Genomic DNA, 13,416 nt, shown 5'->3' with positions numbered 1-13,416 from the left:
GCAAAGATCCCACATGCCTTGAGGCCAAAAAACCAAAACATAAAACAGAAGCAATATTGTAATGAATTCAATAAAGGCTTTAAAAATGGTCCACATCAAAAAAAAAATCTTAAAAAAAAAAGAAAGCAAGGCATATTTCTCAGGTGAGTCAGACAGTGATCAAGGACAAAGCGGCATCCATAGAATTCTAGCGTTTTAGAGGAGAAACAGTCCTTCAAAGTTGTGTGTAACACCTTTCTGTTACACGTAAACTGAAATCCAGAGCAGTGAGCGAAGGTCCCATGGATAGGCAGTAGTAGCAAACTCAGGTCCCCTGATTTCCAACTCAAGGATTATTCTCCTACCCTGACTGGAGAGATATCATACAAGGGGTCCAGAGATGCATAAACACAACCGTAATTTGTCATGCTTTGGCACCTTCCCCGCCCTGCTAAATCAGTTATCTTTCAAGGCCAAATTAAATGTCATCTCCTCTGCGAGGTCCACCTTGTCTTTTCCGAGCCCAGTTGGGACCAATCACTCCTTATTCTCTGTCTTCAACTCAGCCCCTTCCTTGATCTGCCAATTAACCCTCAGTTCAACTGATCCTGTAAATGAATGTCATCATTCACCACTTGTCTCTCCCTCTGGACTAGGAAGCTCCTGGGTGCCTGGGTTCATCCTTCTACCCCCCCACTCACCCCCAGCCTCCCACACACTGCCTGGTTGCATGTATTCATTAAAACGTTCATTCATCCAACAAAAATTTACTGAGCTCCTCCTCTGTGCCATACATTGCCCTGGGGATATAACAATGACCAAGACAGGAACTGAACCAGCCCCCAAGCAGTCTTCACTCTTAAAAGGGAAGAATCATGTTACAGAGTTAATTATTCAAACAATACAGATGGGTGGTACTGATGAGGAGAAAAGTTTACTGTGTCTACATGGCTAGGAAAGGTTGGGGTAAGTAACAAGTAAGAAAACTGATCCTTGTGAGAGGTTCTCCATGTGAACATGCTTATCTGGAAACACTGTGTATGTTTTACAACCAGTAGTAGAATATGAAGATTCAATCCGAAGATTTTGATGATCATGATTTCACCAACAAGAAAAATATGTTTTGGGCAGGAGAGTCGATAGGAATGATTCAAAGTCAACTTTTGACATGTTGGCGACCAAAAGACGGAGGGAGAAACTGGAATGGGAATTGGGGGAGATTTTTTAAAGAACAGAACTGAGGTCAAATGAGGAAGAATCAGAGTAGTGAACAAGGGACAGGTTCCCCAAGAAAGAATTAAGCTGAGACCTAAACTATGACTAAAGACTAAGGTAGGCGGGTTGAGGAGGATAAGAGACACAAAAGGTGTGGATCCTCCCAGGTGGAAGGAACAGCAGATTTACATCAAGCCTGAATTCAAGGTTACAAATAACCAGCACACTATAGACATCCCATCGTTGTAAAAGTAACCAATTTTTAGGCACCTTCATCTCTTCTTCCTCCATCACTAAAATCCACACATATCAGCCTGATGCTGCCTGGCAGATGTGTCAATTCCTCCCAAATACCATTTCAAACAGATTTCGTTTCCCAGGAAGCATCACATATAAATTTTAAATCACTCTCTTGTCTTAAAGGACAAGATGGTCTCAGGGTAGAAATTGCACAGAAGGAGCTGGAAAACTTGGGTTTTAATGCCAGTTTTGTTGTTAATTTACCAGGTGACCTTTGGCAAGTCAATAAACATCCTTCTGTCTTCAATTCTCTGTTTATAAAATGATTATCCAGAATGACCCTCTTTTCTAAAAACACTGAAATTTTATGAGAACTGCCAAGATGTAACACTGAATCTGCTTTAAAATGATTCAGTAATAGAGTCAACTTAAAAAATTATTTGAAAGTATTTAAAAGTTGTTTAGTCTTTTGATGCAGAGGAATTTTATTCCAAGAGATTATGTATTTTTTTTTTCTAAGTAGTTTAAAAATCTCTGCTAGAGCCTTTACACTGATTAGAAAAATAATGCATGCCCCAATTCTTAAGCCATGCAACACTGAAAACTTGAAAGTAGACACACTACTGGCCAAATGACCATGGCCACGTGTGTTAGAAGTTCCTACAGTACAGAGGTTAACAAGAGGAGCAGAGAGCAACAGCGTGGAGACAGCAGAACTTGGTCTGAATTCTTCTTCTACTACCTCACCGGCTAAATAACCTGACATTGGGGATTAATCTTTCCAAGTCTTATTTTCCCACATGAAAAATGGAGCTGAAGACCGCCTTAGCTGACAGCTATGGCAGAAAGTCTACTTCACAACGTATTAACAAAACTTAGCATAGTACATGACACATACTAGTGCTTAAGAACTGGAAATCAAACTGAGCCTTAAAAATTAGAACAAAGGTGGCCATTTTGATAACCTATGACTATTGATTAAATACCAAACACATGCATGGTTCTCACTGTGCCAGATACAACAGTCAAGACAAAGAATAATATTCAAAACCCTCAACACGTATTAACTCATTTAATCCTCCCAATAGCCATATGAGTACTACTATTATCCCCCGTTTTACAGATGAAGAAATCATGGCATTGAGAGAGGAAATAATTTACCCGAGGGAAGAGCTGGTCAATCCAAGCTCTTGAACTTCAGAGCCTGGGCTCTAGACGAGTGTGCTATATGGCTCCTCTACAGAAAGAGGGTGCCACTTTATATGCTTGAGCACGGGAATAGAATGATCAAAGTAATTTGGGGGGAAAATTATTCTGATCATATCAACAAAATTAAGTGAAAGAATGAGACTAAAATCAGGGAAACCAAGTAAACTGGTTATAGTAATCCAGAGGGCAGGGAAAGTGACAGCAAAGAAAATAAACATCAGTGGTACCAACTATCCTAAGACCTACTAGACTCGTACACATGATATAAAACATCGGGGGAAGTCAAGTCTGGCTATCTTTCTGGAAAGGGTGGGTTCTTTGACCAACCTATAATCTAGAGTTGTTATTAGCAGATTTCCCCCAAGATCTTGGGAGGAAAATAAGATAAAGGAAAAGAGGTAGGGAATAAAGCTGTTCCTCTTGGCCAGCAACTGTGAATAGCCATTTTACAGTGTGAACAAAGAGGTTTTCTCTAATGTATACTGAAGAATTCAGAAGCATCCAAAGTTCAATCCAGGTGGTCTGGTTGAAGTCCTAGGAAGCTGGGACCATCATGGGGGTGTATGTAATAAGCTCATCTCACATTTGGAGTAAACTTATCAAAGGATTGGACTTAGCCTTAAGAAAGTCTAGGTTTAGAGACGAATGTGTTCTCAAATTTATGGTGGGGGGCCTCAGCTCCTAGCATCTTTCTAAATTCGTCCAGGTACTTTTCCTAGCAGGTGAGCTGGGTGGGAGAGGAAGCTCAAAGTTCTCTTCCTCACCTAAGTAAAAGGCGGTTCAAAAGGCACGGGAGGGACTTCCCTGGTGGCGCAGTGGTTAAGAATCCGCCTACCAATGCAGGGGACATGGATTCCTGGTCCGGGAAGATCCCATATGCTGTGGAGCAACTAAGCCCGTGCGCCACGACTACTGAAGCCCGCGCGCCTAGAGCCTGTGCTCCTTAACAAGAGAATCCACTGCAATGAGAAGCCCGCACACCGCAACAGAGTAGACCCCACTCGGGACAACTAGAGAAAGCCTGTGCGCAGCAACGAAGACCCAACGCAGCCAAAAATTTTAAAAAATTAAAAAGGCATGGGAGCCTCTGGAAATCTAGCAGGGGAAAGAGCTGTAGGATGGCAGAGCCCATCCAAGCACTGTCAAGAGGGGATGAGGTTTCTATCTAGGATCATACAACTAGCTCATCCTATTCACCAAGCAACCTTCTATCTGGGAAACTCCTGACTTCTACATGGCTTGCCAACAGGAAATGGCTGCTTTTCTTTTATAAATTCATATGTGATCACTCCAACTCATCATTCTGTGAGATGAATTAATGTGAGTTTGCTCCTGGCAGCTGGGTAAAATACCCTCCTTGGAGACCCCTGGCTGCTGCACAAGCTTCCCTTGAACTATTGTGAAATACATTTCAGATAAGTTTCTTTGGTTAGCAACAGAAACCAACTCTGGCTAATGTAAAAGAAAAAAAAAGAAAAAGAAGTTTATTACATGGCCACAAAATTAAAGGAAAAAAAATGAAAATAAGTATTTCTGCCATCTAGATTTTAAAAATTCTAACGATCATATGCATAATTTATATGTGTAGAAAAAAATTGAAAAAAATATCACTCAAATTGGTTTACCTCTGTAGGCCTGGAATTTTGGGTTGGGTAAAGAGGCAGGTAACAGGAAAAAATGTAGTTTTCTTCTAAATATACATATGTTTTATTAGAATTTTTTGCAATAAACATGTATTACTTTAATAATACACAAAAGTTTCAACAATAAAGCATATATTAGAACTCTAAGTTACACTGGTTTAAAAAAAAAAAGCAGATGCAGGAGGCAATGAAATTTCCATGTACAAATAAAACCACAGCCTTCTGAAGTCAATGAAATAAATCCATACACTCATAACTTCTACCGTACATAAAAAACTGTAGCACACCATAAAACTTAAATCTATTTCTTTAACTTCTTTTCCTTTAATGGATACAAAAATTTCTCTCAGACTGAGACAGTAAACAGAAAAAAAAGAAAACTGATAAAAATGAAAGGAACAGAAAAATACACATTCTATATCTGGTTAAGACATCAATAAACTAACGATCACAGGACAACCGTGGATCTAAGGCACAGTATTTTCAATTTGGATGTTAAGTCGGTTCATCTTTGAGCCTCAATCAGTGTCTGAAGGCTATCAAGACCTTGTGAGGGTGTGGCAGGCTGCCTGTTATCAAACTTGGGCATTGATACATTATCCATTGCCAAGTACTCATTCTCACATAACAACAGTACAGCTACACTACATTGAATAATAGTGCACATCAAACACACATTAACATCATATACACTGAATGTTAGTGACTCTTAGAGCCTGAGTAATACAGTATCAATAACTGGCTATCTCATTCAGGCTGCCATTAGTTCAATACAGTATACTTGTTTCATGAAGAACATACCATCAATTTAAAATTTCTTTAGATCAGCAGCACCCAATCTTTATAAAAGGTGCCTGGTTGATTAGCTAAATCACATTCTCATTACTGTAAAACAATCACCGTTGCCCAGCCTCATGGTAAAAGAGCAGCCACATAACAGTGTGTGAAACCATCAACTTTGAGTATTCCTAGAAAAGAGTGCTCCAAATCTTTGTAGGACTTTAAATCTACGGAGACATATTAAGCACCTAGAATCCATCTCAAGAACTTTATAAAAGCCCAAGGGTATTCAAAGAGAGCTGGAGAAAACAGGGACTGTATCTTTCATCTCCAAGGCTAGAACCAAGGAAAAGTGTTGAGCATTTATCAGGGACTTCGTATATGTCCAATGCAGGCAATCAAAGTTTTAAGAGGCTCATTATAACTCTCAAGGTCCAAATGAACTCTTATGAGGCTAAGTTGAGAAGAAAAAAACGTTGGTGTTCATTGCAAATTATTACTGGCAGAGGTTAGGAAAATAAAAGTATTCACGTAGTAAATGGGATAAAATCTCTAATACCAATGAACGCAGATTTAGAACCTACCAAAACTGAAAATTGATTCACAATAGTCTTACACACACACACACACACACGCACACAGATATTAAATTTTAAAATGCTAAAACAATATTCTTTACAATTAAAAAAACACTCAAAAACAAAATACTGATTATGAAAAACTAAAGGCCTTTAATTCCCCCATTCTAAAAGAAACAGAAAGCATAAAGATTGCCCAGATGGTTCAAGACATTCCAATCCAATGCTCCCATGAACTGCAGGTCACAAAATCTGATAGATGGAAAACAGTTATTCCAAGGGGTTTGGTATTCTATATGGATACCTAGAATTAGCTGTATAATAAATAAACAATGTAATTTAAATATATGTATTTTCCATTACACACATGCGCAAACAGATGTAATAATATAGAGATGTAATATACAATAAATAGGCACTACCAGATTCATTGTGGTTTTCCAAAACTAACATATCCTAAAAGTATAACTAATATTAAGTAAGTGTCTAAAATTTTTTTTGAAATATAGACTCTAAAAGACTAGAAACCACCACCCTTATCCAGAGGGATCTTTCAACTGACCTGGACAATATACTGTCTGATAGCTAGCAAGAGTAACTAAATCAGCCCTGGGTCACAGTGAAATGCTGAATAAACTAAGCAAAGAGAACAATCATCCGACCTGTAGTGGAGAAAACATGTGAAAGGAGAAGAGAAAGATCTATCAACTGAAAAAGGCAAAAACTCCCTTTTGTTCCTAGGAGTCTTTGTACAGATCACGTTGCTTCTGCGGATTTTCCGTCAGCACGGATCCTTCCCTTCTGGGCTTAGCGATACACTCAACATTTTCAGTCCAGAGTCATAATTCTCTGTCTACTCAGCTACACAATGAGCCATAGTGATGACTATTCTTGAATACCATTAGTTGAATAACATTAGTGACTTACAACAAATTCCTCTTTCCCCAAAACACAACAGAGAAGGACAGTAACAAACTTAATTTCAGGGACAGCAAAGATTTAGTAAGATTCTTTTCTCATTATCTGCCTCAGAGTGTCTATGAAAATGACACTGATAAAAGCCTGTAGCACAGATCCTGGTACGTAATATGAGTAAAATAAGATTTCCTTCCAATCCCCTGTTCTTCACCTGTTCTTCTACTGACTTCCTATAACGGAGTATTTATGCCTCCTTCTACCAACTGAAACCAAAGGTTCTTGGATATGTACAATCTTAGCAAAATATGTAAAATAAATGTTTGGCGGATACTAGTAATATACTAGCGATAGATTTATTTTTAATTTTTAATTTCACAAAAATGACTTTCAAACTAAAAGCCCCACGGGTTTCTTACCTAGAGAAAGGCACTTAAACAACATTTGCGTAACTCCTTTAAAAATCATAATAAAATGAACATAAATCTATCCACACATTCTCAAACTCCAACAATACAGTTTAATAGAAAATAATAACAACGAGCATTTATTTGACATCTCACAGGTATTAAATCACGAATTATCATTAAGTCTAGAAGGAGCCCCATTTATAGGTAAGGAAACAAAATGCAAAGAAGTTAAATATCTTGCCCAAGGTCATGCAGCTATTAAGTGGTGGAGGCAGTATTCAAACCTATAAGGAGAACGACTGTTTCATTTGAATCTCACAATGAACTTGTTCTGGTTATTTACTGCTGCATAACAAATCACCCCAAAACATCATGGCTTCAGACAACAACCATACGTTTATTATCTTTTACAATTTTCGTGTGTCAGGCTTTTCTACAGAGCACAGTGGAAATGTCTTGTCTCTGCTCCTTGATGCCTGGAGCTTCCACTGGGAAAACTGAGGGTGACTCGACAGCGAGGGGTAGACTCTTGCGGGATCCACCTAGCTCAGCTGCGGCCGTCCACCAGAACGCCAATGGGAGCATCTCCACGTGGCTGCCTGAGCTTCCTCACAACCTGCTGGCTGGATTCCGAAGTCAAACGTCCCAAGACACTCAGGTGGAAGCTCTCTCACTTTTTATGACCCTATCATGGAATTCTCATAGCACCACTCCCACCATCATCACAAATCCCCCTTGATTCAAAGAGAAGTAACACAGACACTACCACTCCTTATCTCCCCATGGAAGCAGTGTCCAAGTCACACTGTAAGAGGAGTATGTGGAATGGGAGCTATCACCGCACTCAATTGCTGCCATATTCCCTAAAACACAATGAGTATTATGATTCCTAACTAAGAGTGAAAAACTAAGTTTCAGAAAGCCTGTGTGACCTGCCCAAGTTGACATAATTAATAAACGATACTAAGAGGTTAAAACAGGCCTTGGCGATTTCAAATCCTATGCAATTTACATTACACCATACTTGTAAAACATGCCATTGAAACTGTGCTATTCTTTGGCAAAAGCTAGTACACATGTATGTTTCTGAAAAAATAAAGAAAAGCATCCCATAGCTAAGAGAATATCCAAATATGAATATCACTTTGGAAAGGCGGCAAGTGGAAATCCTATTACATCCTTAGCCTTGTCAATCATGTTGAATACTAGGGTTTGTTTGTTTTTAATTGAGGATTAGTGTAAGAAAAGAGAAATAAAATACCAAGAGTATTCTGCAAAGAGAATCCTTGAGAAGAACAGGAACCACCTAGGACAGTGGTGCAACCATCCAATGAAGCCTACACAGGACAGACCCAGGCAACACAGGGAACCCAATGGGCTACCATCTCCACCTGATGTCAAGAGACATCCAAAAAGGCAGCTCTCAGTCATCACCATCGACAGCCTTGAAAGTGCCAGTCCCAGCGATGAGTGTCTCCTCTGGCGTGGGAAATTTCACAACACACCTTTATTGCCGGCCGAGGCTGCTTGCATCATCCACATTTACTGCCTTAAGAAAACCTGTGATGTGAATGTTTACTGTTGTCATGGCACCTTCACAGGAGGTCAAGATAACACACACCCATCGCTGTGACCTTTCCAAAGAGGACTGAACAATACAATGAGGATCGGAAACAGAGACACCTAATAATGTTATTTATTAAAATAAATCAAGACGTCTCTTTTTTAGGGATCTGTGGTGTTCACGGGAGACTTAGCACTATGCACATGGTCTTGTATAACTTGACAATAAATCCATCAGTCCTCTACTGCACCACTGGGTTGAGGAAAATGCCAGGCATGAAAGTGACTGTACCTCTTGAATAAATGCATCTTTTAAGTGGCAGCGTCAGCACTTGCTCCCAGGATGGGTACATATCAAGTACAATAAGCCGAATGCTTTACTTTAAAATTCAGAACCTCTTTTTCAATCCCTTTTCTCTCCACCCAAAGCCTTGACCAAGACACTAAAGAACATATTATGTGAAACATACACAGCGTTTCCTGGTCTGGGCTTAATCATGTGACATCTTAATAGTTCAGAATCAAACTGACACCTCAGAGTCAGAGGCCAGAACTCTCGAAATTACTGTCCTTCATTCCAGAAGGCAAGGCACAGCAGACACTACCTTTGTGTCTTCAAACAATAATCACAACTTTTCTTTCCAAACCCCCACCAAGAATCATGAAATGATTAAGCACTATCTACCTATCCTGCAGCTTTCTTTATCAAAGGGAATAACATAAATTAATTACGGTTTGAAGTGCCAAGTGCATAATTAATAGCTAAAATCAAAACAAACGCATCTAAATGGTGATGCCTCATCCAAAATTACACAAAGTCGCCCTCCATATTAATGTTGAAAAGCAATGCCTATCTATGTCATCAATACACTTACTTCTAAACACTTTTCTGCCTTTAATGGATTCTTCAGTAATCAAACTATAATTGGCGTTAAACCCAAAAGAGTATTCAACCATAGAAATTAATATCTCCCTGGAAACCAATTAATTATTCAGCATTCCTTAGCTGCCTAGAAGCCCAGAGGTACCCTGATTGTTCTGCAGTGGAAACACTTGCTTAGCACTCCTCCAGCAAAGAGAGGACTACAGACTCACTCCCACTTCATCCCTGCCACACTCGTGAAGGGATGCTTAAAGAGGATCCTATCAATAACACCCAACAGCCTGGCTGAGGAAGTCCCAGACAAAACACATCTCTACTAGCTGTGGTATTTTTCTCCCTTACAGGCAGCGGCCAAAAGGCAAATGTTACAAGACCTCAAATTCAGGCATAAGTAAACAGACTTGGGCAAGGAAGAAAACTGAGGCCCCAGTCAAAACAGAAACCACCGGGATGTTAAATCATCATCATCATGATAATAACAACAGCAGCAGTAGTAGTCACAACAATAAGAACACAACCATGCCCAGTGGTGGTAGGAAGGTGATCAATAAAGGAAAATTTGGTTATACGTGATTCCAAAAAAAAGCCTTAGAAATATCAAACAACAAACATCTTGGACTCAGCAGTTCTACATCTGGGAAGGCCTTCCAGGAAAATCATTCATCTGTTCGGCAAAGATTTAGGTACAAGGATGTTCACCACAGAGTTGTTTAAAATGTGAAAAACGGGACACAACCAAGATACCTGACAATAAGGAAAGAGTTATATGTATGTAATATGTCCGTACGGTGGCATACTATGCAAACCTTAAAAGTGACAGTGTAAAGTCACATGGGGGTGTTGGGGTTTTTGGTTTTTTTTTTTTTTTTTGGCTGCATTGGGTCTTCCTTGCTGCGTGAGGGCTTTCTCTAGTTCCAGCAAGCGGGGGTTACTCTTCGTTTTGGTGCGTGGGCTTCTCATCCCGGTGGCTTCTCTTTTTGCGGAGCACGGGTTCTAGGTGTACGGACTTCAGTAGTTGTGGCTCCCGGGCTCTAGAGCGCAGGCTCAGTAGTTGTGGTGCACGGGCTTAGTTGCTCTGTGGCATGTGGGATCTTCCCGGACCAGGACTCCAACCTGTGTCCCCTGCACTGGCAGGCGAACTCTTAACCACTGCGCCACCAGGGAAGTCACCACATGGGGGCGTTTATGACAGGACAAAATATTCACGAATTATTAGGAAATGAAAATTCAAGTAGCAACATGTACACACTTCAATATAAATTTTAATTTTATATACAAATATACATCTAGAGTAACATATCCCAAAAGGATAACATTGGTGGAATTAAAGGTGCTTTTTTTTGGATCTGTTCTAATATTTCTATAACAAACACATAGCACTCTTTGGCATCAGACAATTAATGGAAAGCATGCAAGCATTTCACCCACATTCTATGCCTTTAAATGGAGCATTTTTAAAGGCATACTGTTTTCAGAGAAGACAGATATTTGCTCCCTAAAATTAACTTGTAGCCCAAATGCAAATATTGAACCCAAGATAATTCCATAATTAGCTCTTTTTCTCTGTAGAATTCCTAAGAATATGTGCTTGAGATAAGACTGACCACTAGCCAGAGAGTTTGACATGCCAGTAGGTTTAATGATTCTTTCAAGGCTCAAAATGACCCTTCTCAATTTATCTATTTTTGCTAGGTATTTTCACCCAGAAGTCCAACCTTAATTATGACATAAAGGATCAAATTCTCATTCTTCCCAAATGATAGTCCACTGACAACTTTAAATACAAAGGGGGGCTGGGGGAAGGGATGGGAGGAAAGGTACTATTTTATAACACCTTAAGAAAAAGCAGTAACATAGAAGAGTTTGGTGTGGCAACGTAAAAATGCAGGCATTTGTTTGTAAAAATAAATACACGTTTGTTTGTATTATGTATCCATGTGTGTATATGTGTATAACTATGCACACATACACACATCAAACAAAAACAAAAAGATAACCTGAAATTCAAATTTCGGCAAGTACAAAAAACAGGAGTAAGTTGATGGCTCATTCATTTGTATGACTCATTTCAGCATAAGTTCCTATTACTATTTTGAAATGCTTATTATACAAAGTCCTTCAAAATACACTGACCTAGAACAACAAATAAAAACAACAGCAACCAATGACAAAGCAATACATTTTAAAAGGATGTCTTTCAGAAACAGAAAACGCATTCACACTGTGCAATCCACACCAAGAGGATTCAGCTCCATGAAAACAGCCATCAGAGGCAGGAAGTTCCAAATTACTTGGGTCTATTTTCTCTCTATAATTCTTACTAATAACATGTACCTTTATGATTATTCATCTGAAAAAAGTCAGGCTTATCATGAAATGAAAACAGATCACAGGAAGGCAGAGGAGGAATGCCAACTTCATAAAAAAATGAGAACTTTTCAGAGGCGCTGACAAATAGTGGAAATATCACCCATGCCAAAAACTACCAGCCCTTTGACATGACTGGATTAAAATCCTTAATAGACAACAATACCAGAGGAATAAAATGAAGAGGGCTGGAAACAGAACAATTATGAGCTGTCCTCATTTGTTATGTTGGAAAATTAATTTATACCAAGGACCTTGGCATCAATGTTAATTTTCCATACATGCACCAAAGACCCACAGAGATTTTTAACACAATTTATAATATACTTCAGGTAACTCGCTTACATTTTGAATTAGACTTACAAAGGGGGATTAAAGTTAAAACTGGATTAAGGAATGCAAATTAAAACAAACACTCCCTAATGTATTACTTTTCCAGAGACCATAGAAATCTTGGTCAAGTCCAAAGTGAGAGTATTAAAATGGCCTTAAGTCGATGGAAATCCACATCTTGCCTCCAAAGACAGAGGGAAAGGAATGTATTACACATACCTGCAGTCAATCACTTGTATGCTTAGATCAAAGAGAATAATTAAATAAAGTTCGAAAAGAAATTCAGTTCAGCTTTCACATTATCATGTGTCCCATGAGTATAATTACCTGGACCCAAAATGTAATGAGTTTTCTAGCCTACTGGTAAATTATGCTTCTTTGCATGTCTTTGGGACAAGTGATGGGCAGTAGATACCCAATCGTCCTGCCTTGGATATTCCTTCAAGGACACATGCAGTTCGTTACAGATCTAATCCTTCCTCTGTCAGGCTGCTTTGAATTCATTAGCTATTTAGAAACACCCATCACCCAGGACATAAAACGTATGAATCAAACATCACTCACTAAACTTCAAAATAACATGCAGCTCACTATAATGAACATGACGGGTGACAGGTGGACAGAAAACAGAGGGTTAAAATTGGGAAGAGGGGAACTTCCCTGTTGGTGCAGTGGTTAAAAATCCACCTGCCAATGCAGGGGACACGGGTTCGAGCCCTGGTCCGGGAAGATCACACATGCCCCGGAGCAACTCAGCCCATGTGCCACAACTACTGAGCCTGCACTCTAGAGCCCGTGATCCGCAACTACTGAGCCCGTGTGCCACAACTACTGAAGCTCGCGTGCCCTAGAGCTCGTGCTCAGCAACAAGAGAAGCCACCGCAATGAGAAACCCGCGACCGCAACAAAGAGTAGCCCCTGCTTGCCACAACTAGAGAAAGCCCTTACGCAGCAACGAAGACCCAAAATAGCCAAAAAAAGTAATTAATTAAATTTTTAAAAAAAATTTTGGGAAGAGGTAGTAAAGGTATGGACAACAATAAAATGACTCATGTAACTGATGTCTAGTACTAGACTTGAAACAGGGCTTAGCATACAGTAGGCACTCAATAAATGCTCACTAAGTAATAATATTCTAGACACAATTACTTTGCCATACCTGTCTATCCAACACCATGCATATAAATACTCACCAGTGTTTGACTAGGTTCTGATAAAGTTGAAGTTACGATGGGGAGGGAATTAGCAAGAGGTCCAACAAGGTCCAACCAACAAGCATAAAATCCAACTGTGGGGCTTCC

The 13,416-nt window shown here is 39.5% G+C and overlaps 1 protein-coding gene and 1 long non-coding RNA gene across 24 annotated transcripts in view; both read right to left on the bottom strand.

Annotated features, from left to right (window-relative positions):
* The window catches only part of MAGI1 (membrane associated guanylate kinase, WW and PDZ domain containing 1), a 612,719-nt gene that overhangs the window by 476,526 nt on the left and 122,777 nt on the right, over window positions 1–13,416 (bottom strand). The window lies entirely within an intron of this gene.
* LOC309606970 overlaps window positions 1–13,416 on the bottom strand; it is a 43,686-nt gene that overhangs the window by 27,724 nt on the left and 2,546 nt on the right. The window contains exon 2 of the long non-coding RNA XR_014232169.1: window positions 1–13,416. This exon is cut by the window's left edge and continues 27,724 nt beyond it. This is a non-coding gene — a long non-coding RNA (uncharacterized lncRNA).

This window comes from Balaenoptera borealis (genome assembly GCF_965194805.1).
Source record: "Balaenoptera borealis genome assembly, chromosome: 12".
Taxonomy (NCBI): domain Eukaryota; kingdom Metazoa; phylum Chordata; class Mammalia; order Artiodactyla; family Balaenopteridae; genus Balaenoptera; species Balaenoptera borealis.
Note: the sequence above shows the minus strand (reverse complement) of the source record. Positions and strands in the feature narration are given on the sequence as shown.